This window comes from Battus philenor, unplaced genomic scaffold (genome assembly GCF_028537555.1).
Source record: "Battus philenor isolate CCGP_79_NKW_IND1 unplaced genomic scaffold, ilBatPhil1.0.hap1 SCAF_25, whole genome shotgun sequence".
In the NCBI taxonomy this organism is placed as follows: Eukaryota; Metazoa; Arthropoda; class Insecta; order Lepidoptera; family Papilionidae; genus Battus; species Battus philenor.
The window spans coordinates 9,844,652-9,861,789 of NW_027181688.1; the positions used below are offsets into that span (position 1 = coordinate 9,844,652).

At 30.0% G+C, this 17,138-nt stretch overlaps 1 protein-coding gene across 2 annotated transcripts in view; it reads right to left on the reverse strand.

The window, feature by feature from the left end:
* Positions 1-17,138, reverse strand: part of LOC137924894 (uncharacterized) — a 58,187-nt gene that overhangs the window by 21,205 nt on the left and 19,844 nt on the right. The gene's annotated exons all lie outside the window — the stretch shown is intronic.

Below are 17,138 nucleotides of genomic sequence, written 5' to 3' on the forward strand. Positions count from 1 at the left end.
GTACTGTTTTTAATTTTTTTTATAATTATGTTTTATTAAAAATTTCTTCAATATTTTCATTGACAAATATATTCCTAATTTTGAATTACATCTCTGTATTATTAAAATGCAATCAAGGAAGATGAAATTTATATTTTTATTTCTTGCGCTTATTTAGTTTATTTAACGTTTTTACTATTTGTGTAATGGCGGATTTAATGCCTTTATGCAATCGTCGTTTCATAGAGGCCAAAGATATCTATAGGAAAATATGTCATAATTGCCACGCTTGAAATGCGGGTTGGAGATCGCAGTGTGTCCATCCACTGGAAGCTTTTTTGTGAAGAACGTCAACCTTATATAATTAATGCACAAAGTGTGAATTATATAAGACTGTTTCCTGAGAATAGAACCAGCGACCCACGATCGCAAATCTCGGTCCTCTATTGCTCTTTAACCATTCTCCACCAGTCGACCCTCACTGGGTTGATGATTAGTAGGCAGATGTCTAGATATTATACAAAAATTAATTCATTATAATCACATGCTTAGGAAATAACATATACATAAATTACGCATACATTTACTATATATATAATTCGTTATTAGAGAGACATGCTTATTGGAATAGGTCTAGAATAGTGTTTACCAACGTGGGGCCCACGCCCCACAGTGAGGAAATTTGATTGTTAAGCGTGGCAATAGGAAAGTGAACCTACACTTTTGTGAGTGAGTCTACATCATTGATTCCCAATGTGGTCTATATCGACCCCTAGGGGTCTATGACAACCAGCAAGGGGTCTACGTCAGCGAAAAAAAATTTCGGGGTTCATGAAATTAAAATGGGGGTCCACGATAGTGGATCTCAACACATACACTGATAATACCTATTTACCTACATCATACTATCTTATAATATCAAAACATTTACACTATTTATAAAAGTAACTATGAAGTAAAAAATTTGTTTATTTAATGTTACGTATACTTTACATAACAGATACAAATTTTTTTTTGAGTAGTTTTAATTTAAATTCAATTAATAATGTATAAATTAACATGTGTTTTTACTTTAAGTTTTTAACACTAAACTTCACTACAGTTAGAAATTTACAGGAAATCAATATCAGGTAAGTAGGGGGTCTACCCAACACGGAAAAACATGGCAAGGGTCTACGACACAAAAAAGTTTGGGGAACTCTGGTCTACACCTTTCGCTTTATTATATATGTTACATAGAACATGTAACATATAAGAACATGTAAGAACTTTAGAAAGGCAAAGGCGGACATAGCACATAAAAAGTTTAAAAACCACTTGTCTAGAACCAGTTGTTAAATTATTTTTGTTGTGTTTTATATAAATACTTGCTGATCCCGCAAACGTTGTTTTGCAAAAAAAATTTAAGTTTTTAATTAACAAATAAAAAATAAGGGTTGATTGTAGAGGGGTGAAAAATTAAGTTTGTATGTATTTTTGTATGCTGTATCATAATAAAACAAAAACCAAAATAATTGTCTAAAAAATTAAAAATAAAATTTAGGGGTGGACCACCCTTATCACTTAGGGGTATAGAAAATAGATAGTAGCCGATTCTCAGACCTACTGAATACGCACATAAAATTTGGTAAAAATCAGTCAAGCCGTTTCAGAGTAGTTCAAGTTCGAACACCGTGACACGAGAATTTTATATACGAGTATTAGATGTTATTAAAAATGTATTATGGATCAATATTTAAAATACATTGTAACCCATTAAACTATATAGCAAACAAAACGTGGCAGTTTCCAGTGTACCCAGCTGGGTGTAGCGAAGAGCTGAGCGTATCGGATGTCTAAAACAAAGCTTTGAAGTCCGTACGCGGCTAACATTCACTGGAATCGTCGCTAAAGTGTAACTTACGTATCACGTAACATTTATTACATTTGGTCTCCTTTGAAATTAACTAACGTCTCTTCAACTCTATTAACAAACAATTGTACAAAATTTATCAATTACCTTTGTATTTGTTAGATCCATTTATTAATAAATATATCTATAGGATGATTGAATATAAATATAAAATCTTTAAAAGGAGGTGAATGTTTGAAAATAATGTTTTCTGTATCATAATAAATAACAATGATAATAAAGTAAGAGAAGCGTTTTAAAATTTCGTATTTATACATATTAGAATTTATTAGTGTTTATCGCTGTACTGTTAAAAAAATTATATAACACATTTAGATATCAATTACAAGATGATAAGAAATATGTAGAAATGCTTTAAAAGTATTAACTGACAAAAGTGCTATACAAGGTGATTGGTGATTTGAGGCTTTTATCTGTAAAATCAAAATTAAATCAGATCTGTATAGCGCTCGATTTGATATTATAATAATATATTTATTGCACGCAATTACAGTTGTTTTATTTATGAAAACCCAAAACAAACATACCGACACAAAAACTATATGTATATAAATACGTGACAACGTTTCTTAATTGTTCTAATTTTCTCGTGTATATGTGCAAACGGACCTATGACATTATATATATATGTTCAGGATACATACTAAGAAGCTGTCCAAATACTAAGATGTCTGTAAACGCATATTGCATGACACAGTCTATCCTAAAACATAACCTGGATTTCTGAGGAAAAATCGGTGACTTGTTCTTTTACGGAATTACACATATCTGATTCGATCTTTCAACTAAAGTTCAAGCATAGCCTTCACCATTGTTCTTTGAGATACCTCCAATACACACATAAATATTCGAATGTAAAACTTTTTTTTCTACAAAAAATGAGCAAACAAAATTAAAAATGTAACAAATAGAAACACGAACACTAACGTCTGCTGGATAAACACTCGAAAAAAAAAAATTAAAACTATTCTTAAGAAACTTTTCCATGAATAAATTACTTCACCTAATTAAATTGGTGAAACTAAAACTAAATTTTTATAACGCCATTCTTGTGTAAGAACCCCTATAAATTCGTTTCTGCAGCTTCCACGAAGCCAAAGAGATGCAAGGCCGAAAGTTCTTAAGCGTACTTAATACCATTTAAAAACGTACAAATTTACTAATAATTATTATTTTAAATTTAATTGTTAAATACGAATTTTAAAGATCGAAAAGACGTTTTACTAATGATCATATGAACTACTGCAAGGCATAAACTTTGTCGTCCACCCATCTAGTGGGGTCCTGTCCACGCCGCCTCCACCTGCTTGTGAGCGCCGGTCGAGAATCCTTTCGACCCCAACATCATAATAATACTCAAGAACTCAATGTTGCTATTCTTAAATGTAATTATAAACTTGCAATATATACTCTGAAATTACATAACATTGATTTATTTATCAAGACACATTTCTTGTATATTACGCTATATTTATTAAATTATGTTTTAGAGAGTAATAAAGCAACGGAGGACTAAAGCATTCACAAAACTAATTTAATATTAAACAGCAACTGTGAATAGATCTGTGATATCTACGCTTCCAGTGATTATTCCGTCCATTGCAGATTATATAGGTTAGGTTTATCGTTTCCCGCCAAAATAGTGACGCAATTTATTTCCGATTAATCGGTTTTTTAAGCTCCCGTAGGAATGTAAACATTTTTTTTTTCGCTTCAAGCTTTCAAATCTGGTTCTATCTCTAAGATTTTAATTTCTTTATGTTCAAATATAAAATCAAAAGTACCTACATAACATATTTAGAAAAGCGTTTTTATAGTGTAAAGGTAATGTATGTCAATATTATTTAATTAATATGTCGCCGGACGGCATAGAGTTAACAATAAAAATAAGATTTTTTTACTATTTATCTTTTAATAGCAACAGTAATAATTATGTAAATATGTTTGTAGGTACTTCGAGAAAATACTTGAAGATACTTCTAGAATTTCAACAAGATGGCGGCCAATGACAAGCAGTATTTAAGACGTGTTTTGGAGAACGCGATGATTGCCACAAGTATTCAATGGATGGACAGCAGCGTCCTCTGAGTCTGCGCCTGCCAAGCGTGGCGATTCCTCCCATAGATACCTTAGGCGGAAGACTACTGTAAGTCTGTGTCTATGGGCTAAAACGAAAAAGACTTCTAGATAACAAGATGGCGGCCAATGACAAGCGGTTTTTAGAGCAATCAGGAGGACTAGCGGGGAATGCTATTCTGCAATTCTCTATGCTTTTTGTGCAGTTTAAGTGTGTCTTTGTTGCTCTACGTGTTTTATACCCATATTTCAAATTATTTTCACCACATCTCTGCCTTAAACCATCGTAAGGGAATATCGAAAGAAGAGATTTATTATGATATTTGAACAAATTAGTGTTTTATTTGACAATAATGCGCTATCCAAGTCAGTTTGTGAGTTTTCTTTTTTGTTGTTTGTTGACTACATTTTTAACAAGTTTTTATTTCTACAATATATACACCTTCGTTATCAACAACCTTTTGCCATCTAGTATATATCAATCGGTTTTTCTATAAAATTTATAATAATTTATATATGCCATATACATATGTATGTATGTTCGTATATATGTATGTTTTATACATGTTAACTACCCATTATTTATACTTCTACTGTTTCCATACTATGGATTTTACTATACTGTTTATTATTATGAAACTATTTATATTTTAATTGTGTACAATAAAGAATATTAAATTTAATTAAAATCATAATATGTCACGCAGTTTTCGCGAGTTCTTTTAAGAATTTCTTAGCAATCAAAAGAATAAATTATAATTATTATTAAAAGTGTAATATTAGCGGTAGTGTATAATTGTCTGTTGTAGCAAATAATTGTAAATTGGATAAAGATCTTTATTTTTTTAATAAAGGTTATTGACATAACAAATTTAGAAATTTACTGTTATATGTAAAGATTCGATTGTGGAATGATTTACCGCTAAATATATAAGTGCTAAGTCACTACCTATTTTCAAGAAAATTGTTCAGAAATATTTATTAGACCTATGATTATTGACTCTATAACTAAGTTACTTTTCTTTCTGATGCAAGTGTGATCTGAGTCAGTTTGATGTTTTTATTTATAACTAGCTGATCCCGCAAACGTTGTTTTGCAAACAAAAACTAAAGTTTTTAATTAACACATTAAAAATAAGGGTTGATCGTAGAGGGGTAAAAATTGAAGGTTGTGTGTATTTTTGTATGTTGTATCATAAAAAATAAAAACAAAAAATTTTGTCTAAAAATTTAAAAAAAAATTTTGGGGTGGACCACCCTTATCACTAAGGGGTATGGAAAACTGACCTACTTATGACTACGCATATGAAATTTGGTAAAAATCGGTCAAGCCGTTTCGGAGGAGTTCAAGTTCGAACACCGTGACACGAGAATTTTATATATTAGATTATATCTATAAATATATATGATGGTGTATTTATTATAAGTACATATACCATGTACATATGTATGTATGTTTTTGTCTATATGTGCACGTTAACTACCCGTTACTTATACCGTTTTCATACAATGGTTATCTGTAAATTGCCTTGTGTAATAAGACAGCCAATTGTACTTTTCCTATACCATTATGTACTTATACATATATATTTTTACAGTGTACAATAAAGTATATTAAATTAAAAATGTAAGCATTTTATTAAAACTATATATGTATATTGCGTCAGTGTAGTAAAATATTTGAGATTTAGTGTTTTATTAACATCGTAATGAATCCTAAGAAGTTCCGTATAAAAATACATCCGATCCCGTAAAAAGATATCCAATTTGTATTTCATACAGACCAGCGTCCGGCGCATTTGGTTTTTGTTTACTTTAGAATACTTTGTATAACGAGTTCTAATTAAACTTTCTCTGTACCCTGACTTCATTACGTCGGTCATTTCACTGACAGATATTAACTGAAAATTATTATAAATTACTTTTTTTAACATAACATATTGTTATCAAAAAGTAACGTGAAATTGTAAATTGTGTTTTTTTTCTTAGATTGGTCGTACAGTCCTATTTACGTATTTACCCATTTAACCCTTAATTTGGCAGATTGTTTTAAAATTATATTAATATTCATACCACTTGACTTTTAAGACCCAAGGATGCCAACAGAAAAAACTGAACAAGCGTTCGAAAATTAAGAAATTAACTAAACTAATATAACTAAACATTCACATACAAATGATTACTTTGTGTTCAAAATTGATGCCACTATTTTTTTTTAATTCTGATATATCCCTACAGATACATTATCAAGAAAGGGTTAATGATTTTATATCTATAATCATTCACCTGTATATGTTTAAACAATTATTAGGGGGACCGGAAAGTACGAGTAATTTAGTTTCCTTTGATATATTTTACAGAAAAACCGATCGTTTTTTACCGCTCTGGCATTGAAAATTTGTGTACTAGATGGTAAAAGGTTGTTGATAACGGAGGTCTATATATTGTTATTAGAAATAAAAACTTGTTAAAAATGTTGTCGTGTAAATTTAACTTAAGAAAGTGATATTACTTTCCTGTCCTAATATATTATCATTAAATCATTTTTTATTTCAAAAACTATCAATTTTGGCGTACCAAACATTGATTGTCAGCAAATGTTAAACATTTTTTCTTTAAATCTTTTATACCTATAATTAACCACCCTGCATATTTTTAATTTGACCTGTGGCCAACAGGTCTAAATGTCAAGTAGGTTGTACTGAATGAATGTCTTTAGATAATACGCCTTGACATGAACGTTCGCCTACACACCAGTGTATTAACTGTACAGCGCCATCTAGCGATACAACTGAGCACTGTCACTACTTTCAAAGAAATTGCTTTATAAATATAAATAAGGCAAAGGCAGAACAAAAAATGAGTCTATTGTTACTTTGATCAATAATAAAAGAGTCTATAATAATATAAAAATGAATTTATAAAAACGTACCTATATTTTTCCACTTATTTATTAATTAAAGTCAGTTAATTATTTTTATTTACAATTGCATTTATAATTATGTATTATACTGTATTATTTTAGTTAATACGTTATATACATATGTGTATCTTTTGGCTGTGTGTAAACCTTATCCCGTTATTTATATTTGTACTGTTACGCTATGGTTGTCTGGAAGAAATCGTCACGTGTGATTAGACCCTTTATTGTAATTTTTTCTTTACTATTATGTAAATATGTTATATATTTTATCTTAACAATAAAGAGTATTAAAAATATATAAAATACATAAAACGTATTATTTTATTTACTATTTATTGAATGTTACTTAACATAAAAAGAAATAACGTAACAGGACAATTAAAAAATTAACTCCAATGGCCGATCTTTTTCCGTAATACAATTTCTTTTGAAAAAGAAAGAGGAACTGAAGGTCAACCAGTGAAGTATGTAGATTCGTATAATTTATTATATAAAATACTTATATAAAACTTGTATAAAAAATATAGATTTTTGTAATATAATAAAATATAAATAAACGTTTGATATTTGAGCTTTGTACATCTAAATAGGATCATTATAAGTACAAGAAATAAAAATAAATTCGTAATTTCGCCATCAAAAAGTTGACAAATCCTTCATAAGTAGTGTACTTAAAAATCATAAAGTTCCACAAGATATCTCAGACCTTCCCTTTCTTAGTTTTAATTCTAAAATTAAAAATAAGTTTTTAAATAGATCTTATAACAGCATTCAAGAGTTTTAAGTTGACCGATGTGATGCTTGGTTTGTTGACTTATTTGCTGGGTTCATATTATAATGTACTGATGAAACATTGTTAAATTTCATTTAAAAGAACAAATGTTGAGTTTTTGGCTCTTCTCATCAGATCAGCGTTCCGAGCGGGTCGTAGCTTACTACTTACAATATTAAAATAACCGACGATTCAAAAGCGCATGCAAATGCTTATTTCAATTAAGATATGTTGAATTTTAATTTGATAAAAGATATACTAAAGAACATGAATTTTCAGAAATTGAGTAATGACCTTGAACTCTGTACTTATAACATCTCTATGCGACTTCAATTACTACTCTAGATAATGTAGAAGTAGGTTAAGATTTTTGGTCATTTTGATCTTTATATACACAATCATGTTTATACAAAACCTTGAAACACACATGAACACATTTCTCTAATTGTAGCACTTTTTATATCATATAGTACCATTCGTACGCCATTACATAGCCACTCAAGTCAACTATTCCTAAATACACTTCGGAATTTGAAACACACCACTATTTATTTCAACAGTTTTAATTCTTTTTTGTTATAATTTTGTAATTATAACCAATTCGAATATCATCATCATTATTTCAACAGACGTTCTAGTTAGGCTTCCCCCATAAAAGTCCACCAGAACCGGTTGGAAGCTGCTTGAATTCAGCATCTTCCAACGACCATAATTCGTGTCCACCTCGCAGACGGATGTCATACGCTGCTTTTATCAATCTCGATTCCAGAACCTACTCCCCAGCTGCCATATGGTCTGTGCTATGTAATCTGCCCACTGCCATTTCAACTTTTAAATATATTTTAAATCTCCTGGACTAAGCGGTGTTTTTTAATGTTATATCTTCTATCTATTTTGTCTATGATTAGAAGGAGACTGCAATGATTAGTTTGCCAGCTAAAACCTTATTTTTAGTAACACGCTTTTTTTAAAATTAATTCTTTTTTTAAATTTATCTCTGCACTGCACAAGTCGTAAAAAATACTTCTGTATCAGATTCGCCGATATATTTTGTGTTTAAATAAATAAAAAATAGAGTACGACACAAGTCTTTTAGCCCTTTGGCCATAGTATAGCATTGTATAGTCAATAGCTATGATACAAAAATAAGTGATAAAAATTGTGATACAGAAATAATATGTAGGAATAAAATAAAATAAAAATTATAAGCAGAATTGATAAAAATATAGATAAACGAAATAAAAAATTGTAAAAAGGCACTTCAGGAGGAAATGGTGAAGAAAAACCAGCGAAGAATGAAAGGGAAAGGAATAAAATATTATGTGAAGGAAAAAAAGAGATAGAGAAAGTGAGGATGAATGATAGAGAAGAGTGAGGAAATAAAAAGAAAGGAACGGGTATTAATTATTTAGTAAAAAAAACTGTCCCTACGAACCGAAGCTTTGCCTTGTACGAGAGATGCCTAATAAAAGGCGCCAAGTTAAAAAAAAAAACATTATATTGTTCTTTACATACATTAATTAAATTATTCTAATAATAATTTAGTTTATTATTGAAAACTGGTCGTAAATATTAATTCTCACGGTGCGTGAAGCTAATCGATTTTTAAATTTAACAGCCAGTAGTAGATCCGTGTTCCTGCTTTCGATTTATTATCTACCAAATCGAAGGTTTCATACAATTATTTTTATAATATTTTAACCTCTCATTTAATTGTTCATATAAAAATGAATATATATGTTAATTATTTATAGGTACAAAAGCTATAAACGGTTGAATGTATAGCCCATTCGGCAGCAAAAAGGTAAAGCTTTTTTACACCTATTTCTAATCACTCTAAAATAGGTATTTTTTTTCTAATTGAATTAGGCTGTTAGCTTCCAACAACGCCTACAGGGACAGTTGGTTTATAATAATTAATTTTAATACGCAATTAACCGCTGTCAGCATTTAAAAAAATGGTATCAGAGCATTTTCTTGGTCTCTAAAATGGATACTGTGTAACATTTGTTATTTATTTGTATTTATGTAATAGTCTTTCACACACATAAACACGTATATTATACATGTACATACATATGTCTCTCATCTCCATCCAAAGGTTGTCTGGTACAGATGCCGTCGAGCGTTAAGACCGCCTATTCTCTATATAAATTTTCTTTTTTTAAGTTATCATTTATGGTATACAAAAAAGTATAAATAAAATGAATAAATAAATCCAATTTTTAAAACGGTATTTCCTATTGTATTATAATTGTTCGTTTAATATTCGTAAAACCATTGTTTTTTTTTTATTTAGCCATCATACATTTTTACAATTGGCAATAAATTAAGAATACATTTAAATTTTTTATAATTATAACTAATAATTTTGTTTATCTTGTATATATATTTACCTATGCTTCATAAAAATAGTAATTTTTGTAAGCAACTAAGGTATTAAAATACACCCCCATGTAATATCTCTGATTTATCATGTATTAAATTTAAGAATCTTTTTTTAACGTAAAAAAATACTGTTATAGTGTGAACGATTTTTAATAGATAATAAAGTTTGAGAATCAGTTGCTTTACAACTTAATTCAAGATAATGTAAAAGTAATCACAAAAACCCGCCTGAGTTGAGGATTCTCCTCAGGTCATGGTGCGTTTGGTACTCTGGTAACATTAAATGAAAGGATGCCATAATGGGAGAGTTCAATCTGTTTCTAGTTCGTATCAAATTGTTTTCTTCTATTCTTTTATTTTTTTACGTAGATTTTTTTACTGTTCTTTCTATATCCCAAATGTGTGTTTCGATAAAATACAACCCATAAAAGCTTTCAGGGGTGAAGTAATAAATACATTTTCGTAACGTCAATATGAAACTACGCACAATGGGCACTATTACAAGGTTCCAAGTGGCGATCACAAGCCGGTAGACGCGTCGTAGGTAGCTCCCCTCCCCCAGGTAGACCGACAACATAGCCAAGGTCGCGACAAGTCGCTGGATGTCGGTAACCCATGACATCGAGGCGATTTTTGGGAAAGCCTATGTCTTGACGTCTATCGGCTGAAAAGATGAAGGTAGTAATAAAAAAAATATATGTTTAAATTGATTATTTAACTTAATTCAAATTAATTTTTGGGACTAATATATAATAGCACAAATAGCATTCCGATATAAACAAACGAAAAAAAATTTAAGTAGTACTAATAACCTTCTTACTTTTTAGTATGTGGACCGACCACACTGTCAAGATCGCGGGATTTGGCGCAACACCCGTGGTCGTGAAAATCTTTGATAGCCCAGCGGTGGAGGGCTGAGACTATGATCTTGGAGATTCGATAATGTTATATAATTCACACTTTGCAATAATTATATAGGATTTCCATTGCTTACAAACAAGTTTTACAGAGGATGGGCAGAGTCCTGTAATATCACGTTGAGAGTATGGTGCATGTCTCCAAACATATATGGAGGAGCCATGCAGTGGGCATCTATGGCCTGACTTAATAATGTCTAACTTTTAAAAATATATTCAAGTATGTTACTTGATGTATATTTTTAATGATACTTATATTTTAACAAAGCATTTTGTGGTTGCATCTCATTAAAATTGTAATTAGTCGAGTTGTTTTGTATTACTTTGTGTTTGTGTGTAATATTGTTAAAAAATTTAAATAATAAATCCCCCGACATCGTGATCTCGTTAGTAATATTTTTAATTACAATCTGCAACCTGTTCTTCTCCAATAACAAAATTTAACTATGCATTTTTTGGATAAAAAACAACTAAAAAACTCGTCTTTCTTTGTGATATAAAAAAGCATATATAAACATTTTGAATTTGATTCGGATTCGATAGAGGACTGAAACTTGCGATAGTAGGCGGAAGAATACTCCCAGAATATAGTACTATAATAAACACTTTTTGCAATAGTTGTTTGACTTTTAATTAATTTTGCCACTGCTCACAAACAAGTTTCTATAATTTTCACACATTATATATACCTTTATTTTAAAACCTAAAATTAAAAGTATATTATTAAACAAATCTTCCTATAGAATTCAACAGTTTTTAGTTGATCGAAATGTGTGGAACTTGGTATGTTGACTCATTCACACGGTTGATATTATAATGAACACATGTACAATTGTTGATTTTCATTTAAAGGAGCAACTGTCGTGTTTCTGGTCGACTTCTCTTAGGTCAGCATTCCGAACGGTGGTATCTTACTGATTATAATGTTAAAATAATCGACAATCCAAAAGTACCTGTGAATGAATACACTAAATATAGATTTAAAAACAATTTGAAACAGAGATACGACTAAGATATTTAATTGGGCATATTATGCTCCATGCTTTACAGTAAAATGAAATTTTAAAATTCAAATTCACAGAGTACAACATACGGTCGTCACCTTGAAATATAAGATGGCACGTCATGTCGGCCCAACAATTTCAATGCGGTTTTTACTACATGACTCAGGTTTGAAACCGGAATAAAATTAATTCCGTGAAAATACCGGAATCTATCATTAACGAATTCTAAATTACAATCATACAATCTAAATTCAAAAAGGAAAACGGCTTTTAAAAGTTAGTAAAAGTTATGCATTCCACTTATTTAATTGTTTAATATTAATAACATATACTAAGTCTGGCCATAAGTACTGTCAAAATTAAAAATAAACAAAATATTACTTTTGAATTTGGAATCTGTCATTTTTATGATTATTGACTTTCTTTTCTTATTTACGTGCCAATATATTGCATTATATGTTGTGATATTAAAGTAGAGTAGGGTTATAAAAAAAACCGAATCGCTGCTATTGCATACAAGTAGGTATGGTGTCAAATATAATTTTTTAAATCCTCCATATTCTTAGTATTAGTCATACGTTTGTGTTACTGGCTTTTGATAGGTACAATAAAACCTCTTCTGTTTATGACAGAAAAAGATCTGGCCGTTCACGTAGTGTTCGTATTAAATAAGCGATCACAGCAGTAAGGGAAATAATTCGTAGAAATCCTGTAAGTAAGCAAAATATTTTATCTCAGGAGATGAAGGTAGCATCAAGAATCATGTCGTGTAATTTAAAAGATGTCTTGGGATTTGTAGCCTATAATAAACGCACTGGTCATCTCTTATCTGGTAATTTTGTAAAAGAATATGGTGGTAAATTATATAAGGATTTCCACTAAGAACTCATCATGATATCTCTGAAACTATAAGGCTTAGAGACTTGAAATTTGAGAGTAATATTTCTTTTGTCGAGTAAATGTCACCTAAGAATGGATTGTACGAAATTCCACACGAAAGGGTGTTTGATAAGGCGTTAATTAAAAATACATGTTCTCAAACTTTAGTTCTTATAAGCTTGGCTAAAATATTAGGGGGATCGGAAAGTAATGTTTCCGTCGGCATATTTTACAGGAAATCCGATTGATTTTTACCCATTGAAAATCTGTATACTAGATGGCAAAAGGTTGTTATTAACAAAAGTGAATGTATTGTTATAGATAAAAACTTTTCAAAAATGTAGCCGTGTGAATTTAACCTGAGAAAGCGAAATCACTACGGTCTCCCAATATTTTTTATTTGAATGTAAGTATTTATATTATTCATGCGATATAAATGAGTAATAAAAAATACATAAGTACGAAAATTGGAACAAGAACGTTCAAATTGAACCTTAATTGAATTAAATATTAAAAGTTAGGTATTTAATAATATAAAGCGGCGGTAGTTGAGAGGTCAATGACCGTGTATGTGAGGTTTTTAGTACGGTTCGTATCTATTAGGCAAGTTTCGAGAAAAATCGCTTGTTTGAAATGGCAAACGATGGGGTACATCGCACGAGAAGCCGAAGTTGGAGCTGAATGATTCTTGATTGGTGACCACAAGCCTGTAGACGTGATGCAGGCAGGCCCCTCACTAGTTTTGGAATGATGATGAAGTATTTGAATGCGAGCAGTAAAAGATCGGCAATTGTGGTTATATTTGGGGAAAGCTTATTCCTTATAGTTGACGTCAATCGGCTGAAAAGAAGAGCTCTGTAAAAATTAGGTAAAAAACTATAGCTCACAAAAAGCAAAATCAAACTTCAAGAAACCACTTCAAGATATAAGCCTTCCTCATAGACTTTCAATAAGACTGGTGGGAAGCTGTCTTGTAAGTGGCCCGTGGCCTTCACTCTAGAACCTTAAAGCCCCAGCGTTCATCTATTCTGCTCGCTATACGATCTGCCCACTCCCACTTCTGCTTGTCTATCTACTTGCATATGTTACTTTTGTCTAAATATCTCGTTTCTAATTCGATCTCGTACAGAAATCCTGTGAAATCACTTTTCATTTCTCGAAAGTAAAAATCAAAAAGTGCAATCATGTTTTTTTTAGAAATTTAACATATGTACCATCAATTATTATAAAATTATTTATTTGTGTATCAGTATCGTAAAACAAAGTAGAATTAAATTAAATATATGCGCAATTTGTACATCAAGTATATTACAATTATTGCATAAGAAACTACCAAGATATGTTTGTTAATTAATTTCCTATTTTACAATAGTTTTGTAAATCAAGTTAAATATGTTTCTCAATTATTACAGAAATATTTCATCATCATTCATCATCACAATCATTGAAAGTTATAATCCACCACCATAGATAACCAATTGGATCGATTCGGCCATCCAAAATATCCAGAAAACTTTAAATATATTTAAGATATATTAATTAATTTAATACCATAACTTGTAAATTAAATAGTAGTAGCCTAATACCAATGGAGAAGGCTATTCTCGAAGTTTCGGTGTGAGATCGAATCAGGAACGAGATCTAAAGAAAAACCAAGGTCACTAATGTAGCTCGAAGAATTGTCTGAAGCAGCAGTGGGCAGAGAACACCACTCGTGCTACCGATACCCCCCCCCCCACTAGGTGAACCGATGATATAATTAGTCTCAGAAGGTCGCTGGATGTGCAAGACCGCGGCTATAATGACGGGATTTGGTGGAGGCCTATGTCTTTCAGGGCATCTATAGACTAAAACGACGTGCCGTAAACCCATATATACAAGGAATGTTTAGCTAATTTTTCAGCAAATAGATTTTACGCCTATTTCCAATCAATATGTAAAATAGCTTTCCCCATCGTAGGGCCCATGCCCCTCAAGGGTGTAATTCGAATGGACTCTACACGAGTTTTGCCCTTTCTTTTTTATAAACAATTATATATGTTAAATGAGGAATGGGGGGGGGGGGGTTTAAACATGGTACAAAAGCCTGGGAATAGTTGATGTACATAGTGATCACCTTTATATAAGTTACATGACTTATTTTTCTATGTGAAAGCGACAGTACAATTACAACTAAGTTCTGACAGTACAAAGTCTGTACTAAACTATTATTAATTTTAATCTGTAGTTTCATTATTTATTATTTCGAAAAACATTAAATTTAATTAAATTTTTATATCGTTTACTATACATTAATTGACGGCAAATGTTGTATATATCCGCCCATTTAAAACTACACCAATCATACCACCACCATATATATATATATCAAAGATATAAACTAACTTTGGTAATATAGTATTCATTCACACATCTTTCATATTTAAGTATATATATTTCGATTCATGTACGTAATACGTAATGTAACGAAACGACAAGTAAATATTATGACATTAATATTACGTACGATGAATAGCATAATAGATTTCAATTTCTATTAACATCAAAACAATATGCTGTACAATGATAAAAATAAATATCAACGTCATCCATTTACATTCGATGTAACCATATGAATGTTTTAAAATGAATCAAAGAACTATGAATTTTATTCGCACTGCTTGTGTAACAATATTAAATTCAATAAACATCTCTAATATACGTATATTAAAAAATTTACATGTGGCAAATAAAAAAGTTATTTTTTGTTATACACATACGGTTTAATTTCGCGAAGCAACCACATTATTATTGGATAATATTGGCCAACATTCGAGCAAAGTTTATGCTTCTTACGAGTTATACGTTGGTATGATTGATCCAATATATGTAAGTAGTCTAAGACCGCCATTTTAAATTCATCGCGCCGTAGAATGGCGTGTTAGTTTTATGTTAACAATGTGAATGTAACATTCTTTTAATATTAACATGTTATATTTAATTAATTTAAATAATTCTCATGAATACAATACAACAATTATATCGTTTCTTTTACATTTTATACAATAAATAACTTTACTTTTTAGTTTTAGTAATGGTAGCCATTTTTAAATTTCATAACATACACCTAATTTTCCTAGTAGTAGCAAAAGTATATTTTTAATTTTGTGACAAAATTAAAAACGGCTTAAAGCCAATACAAAATTATTATTGTCATATAATAATTATTTTATTTATACATAAATATATAACGATTATTTACTTTTAAATTTTCCTTATAGTAGATATTTTTGGTGACAAGATTAAGTCTTAAAACCAAAATAAAATATTTAAACGTTTACACATATTATACAAAATTTAATAAATACACGATATTTGCATCTTTATAACAGCATTTTTTATTCTATGATAAGATTAATAGCGTTTTAAATCCCACATAAAATTATTCTTGTCCTAAAGTAATATCGTTTTATAAATGTTATATAATATTTAATAAATAATATTTCGTTTAAATTTTCGGAATGGAAGTCTTTTTTGAATAAATGACTTGGTTTATCATATCTTACTGCCAAAAAAATTATTATCATTGTATACTAAAATAATAATATTTTTTATATATTTCAAATAATAAACAATATTACTTATAAATTTTCTTTAGTTTTTTTTTTTTTAATTTTATGGTAGATGAACACGTCCTAAAGCCGAACATAACTGTAACGTCACTTGTGATGTATCCATAGTCGGCCATTATGAGAGTTAACAGAAATTCACCTTGACAACATTATTATAACTTATTTAACGATTGTTCATTGCCCGCACGGTTGCGGCTTAAATATATTCACTCAATTATCAACTTTAAGAGCACTATGTAAGTTTTAAATTTGATATTCAACGACTTTTAGGTACACTGAATAGATCATTCTTCGAATTTCGAAATAATATTACCCGATTAGATCTTTTCTAAATTTAAATATTTAAAAAAAATTGGAATAGCTTATGTTAATATAAATTAAACGTAACACATTCGACATTGACATCCTTCGGTATAATTTCTAATTACAAACGACTACACAAAGATAAAATTAACCAATTCAATAATTCTACAACGTACTAAGCGAGCATTTATAAATAAACCACGAAGCGAACGTAAAAGCGAACCAACAACAAAATATCTCTTTAAACGCGAACCGTCAAATGAATATAAACCTTAAAATTATAATCTTTAAGAGTAAATTTTATTCTATAAATAATATAAATTCACCGGATCGTTAATAAATTGCAATTTTCATTACTTGTTTACCGTGAATAA